The 3,667-nt window shown below is 41.1% G+C and overlaps 1 long non-coding RNA gene across 1 annotated transcript; it reads right to left on the reverse strand.

The window, feature by feature from the left end:
* Positions 1-635: 635 nt before the first annotated feature.
* Positions 636-3,313, reverse strand: LOC135320533 (uncharacterized). The gene is made up of 2 exons (XR_010379706.1): positions 1,698-3,313; positions 636-1,169 (listed from the first exon to the last, which is right to left on the reverse strand). It is a non-coding gene; the product is annotated as an uncharacterized LOC135320533 (long non-coding RNA).
* Between the last annotated feature and the right edge of the window lie 354 nt (positions 3,314-3,667).

Raw genomic sequence — 3,667 nt, forward strand, 5'->3', positions numbered from 1 at the left:
TCATTAACGATTCCAGGAAGGAGTGGAGCATGTTGGTGAAAAGCACAGATGTTGGGGACAAACATGAGGGTCTGAACTCCCACAGCACTGGGTAGCTCTGACACTGATATGTCAGTGAAATTTTCTGCATCTCAGTCTCCTATCCATAGACTGGGGACAACAACCGCACCCATCTCCTAGAACGGTCCTACGAATTAAGTTATTTTATATATAAAATTTTAAATAAAATACCTCAGATTTTATATAATACCCCAAAAGCACAAGGAACAAAGAAAACAGAGATAAATTGGAGTTCATCAAAATTTAAAACTTTGCTTCAAAGGGCACCATCCAGAGACTGAAAAACCAATACACAGGAGAAAATTTTTTCAAATCATTTATCTGATTAGGAATTTGTATCTCCAAATGAAAAAAAAAAAAAAACCCTACAACTCAACAATAAAAAGGCAACTCAATTAAAAGGTGAATAAAGGATCTGAAAAGGTATTTTTCAAGGAAAATATACAAATGGCCAATAAGCACAATGAAACGATGTTCAATATCATTAGCTCTAAGGGAAATCAAGTCAAAACCACTAGAAGAAACCGCTTCACACCCACAATAGGTTATAATAAAAAAAAAAATAACAAGCACTAATGAGGACACAGATGAAGCGGAGCAGGCAGCAGTTGCTGGTGAGGACGTAACACAGCGTGGCCACTTTGGTAAACAGCCTGGCAGGTCCTCAGGGAGTTGAACATTTGGTTTCTGAATGACCCAGCAATTCTGCTGTCTGGGCACACACGTAAGAGAACTGAAAACAAATGTCCACATAAAAACTCCTAAAGGAATGTTCGCGGCGACACTACTCATCACAGCCAAAAAGCAGAAACAACCCAAATGCCTATCACCTGATGAATGGGTAAACAGTGGGGCCCAGCCATACAGTGGAATATTATTCAGCAATAGCAAAGCATAGAGTACTGACCCAGGCCACAACGTGGACAAACATTGAAAACGTTACTCAATGTGAAAGAAGTCAGTCACAATAGACGGTTCCACTTACATGAAGTGACTCGATTTAAATGAAATGTCCAGTACAGGCAAATCCACAGAGAGAGAAGAGTGGCTCATTGGGGCTGGGGGAGGATGGGGAAGATGGAAATATCTGCTTATGCATACGGGGCTTCCTGTTGGGGGGATGAAAATGTTCTAAGATTGAATGGGATGCACAATTCTGGGCATAGAGTAAAAACCGCTGTACATTTTAATGGGTGAATTGTATTAAAACTGTTAAGAAAAAAAGCACCTCGGGCCAGTACCTTCCCATAGTAAATGCAAATTGCAAAATTTTATTAAAGGAAGAAGAAACTGCCCTCAGCATGAAAGCAGGAGATCAGCAAATGTGAGTTAACCGAAATTGGACAAGAGCATTTCACTTGAAACCGTTGCTGAGTGTACACGAAATATTCAGAAATAGGAAAATTAGTTTCACATCACAAAGAAGCATTCTGCTTCAAATGCAGATCAAGGATTCGGCAAGCCAAGCTGCTAGAAATGACCAGAGAAGAAACCTGGTCTGTAAAACAAGCACCAGAGCCAGCAAGGAAGTGGTGATGAGGAAAGCAGGAGGCCGAAAATCTGGAACAGTTTGCTACAAATAATTTCTCTACTGAAAATTCAAAAATAAAATGAAAGTGATGTAATGCTCTGTTGACCTCACGTGAATGGGCTTCCTTCGGTTCTCGACTGTTCTGTAACCCCGATTGAGAGACTCAGGAGAATCAGCATGGCTCCTGGGAGTCCCCAAATGACTGCCCACCAGCACGCTGACCACCATCACATCTGCCAGGGTTCAATTGCAGAGAAGAGACCTACTTCTGAAAGGAAATGTTGACAAGGGAAGAAAAGGCTGCAGTCAGTCCTGGGACAGAGGCCCTCTGAGCAGAGGTCAGAAGGCTTCAGGTGAACTGCAGTGGCCCTGGGGCAGGAAGGGACCACGGGGGAGCATATCTCAATTCTCTCCTCTCTCTCCCTCGGGTAGGAAAGATAAAGCCTGCATACTTCTCACCTGGAACTGTGGCATCTGGCTGGCAGAAGTCTTACCAGCACGGAATGATTATTCAAGACTCTGTGTAAAAAGTCAAGAAATCGAGAGGGAGTAGGGAGCCAACTCCACGAGCCTCTCAAATGCTCCCATATTTATTGTGTATAATCAAAGGAAAAATTCATCAACAGTTGTGAGATAGTAAGGAGGAACTTCGGGAAAGACGGGATGAGGCAGAGATTGTAAAATCCACATTGAGTACAAAAGATTAGTGTATCTTTAGGGAAGTCATGGGGTGAGGGGAACAAGATACATTTTTAGATATGTGAATTACAAAGCAGACCACCAGACCAACCAGGTCCTTGTTTTGGGGATAATAGACTATCTAACAGCACACAAGCCCAGCGTTTATTGCTGAGGGCCACGGTCCTTGCTTTGCAACCAGCAGAGTGCTATCTAAAACCTCAAGTATGCAAGCAAAGCATTGTCTCTGCTTTTTAAGGCAAGGAGACTGGTGTGAGGATGCACAGGCACTTGCTTGCAAAGCAGTTTCTAAGCATATTTTTTTCTTATCAAAGTTCACAGCCGGCTGGGGTGTGCTACAGTTTGTTAAACCAATCATGGGCTTTCACATGGAACCATTATGGAGGACACCCTAGGATGACAAATCCTGCCTCTGGGTCTTTTCCTGCCATCTTCAGCCACTCTAGCTTGGTCTAGGCACATCCGTGAATAACGATCCTACAGAACCACCCACACTCTTAAATCCTGGTGCTTGAAACTTAATTTTAGCTCTACACAACTTACCGTAGAAAAGTTTCAGAAATAAAAGATATGATATCCCTTTTATATCTCATCATATTACTTACTTTTCTGATTGCTCTAAGCTGCTTCTACTTGGTAAAGCACATAATTCTACAGGTGAACTCAGTAATTTCCATTGGGCATATCTATCCATTCTGGGTTCGCTAAATTCTATTGGTCAAATATCGATACACTTAATTGATTTATTTGTTTATCAATTTCAGCCGGGAGGAGAGGGAGTGTCACTCTTTTCCTCAGCCCACCCTCAACACTTTTCTCATCAACTCAGGACTCCTGAAAACAAAACAAAGGATTTGTTTCCCTTCTACTCTTTCCACAAACACAACAGGAAACATCAGCCTGGAGAAAGAATTCAACACAAATGTTAAAACAAAAATCTACAAACCTGAAGCAACTCCATCTCCGAATCATGATACACAATGAAATGATAGTAAGTGTGTCAGGCACAAAGCATGCGTGAGCCTGACCACCTCATTTCTATTCTTCAAAGGAAGGAAGGTTTTTGTATTTTTTTTATCATTCTTTGTCATTGTTTCTGATTATGCCAAAAAATAGTTTATGAAATAATTATGCACTGCAATAACAGATTTTTATTGTATCAATTATAATGGCATTCAGAGGGGATAGGAAAACCCAGCTCTGTAAAAAATGCAAAATTTCTTCCCCTGTTAAGAACACGTATACAAAATGCCACAGAGAATTCAAATTCTTGTGGAGAGGAGCAAAAGCCACAGAACAAAAGCAAAGTCATTACAATGAGTCAATTCAAAATTCACTGGACAAACATGCTCAATGCATTCAAAGAATTTTAAAGGC

The sequence above is a fragment of the Camelus dromedarius genome, unplaced genomic scaffold (assembly GCF_036321535.1).
Source record: "Camelus dromedarius isolate mCamDro1 unplaced genomic scaffold, mCamDro1.pat HAP1_SCAFFOLD_43, whole genome shotgun sequence".
NCBI lineage: Eukaryota > Metazoa > Chordata > Mammalia > Artiodactyla > Camelidae > Camelus > Camelus dromedarius.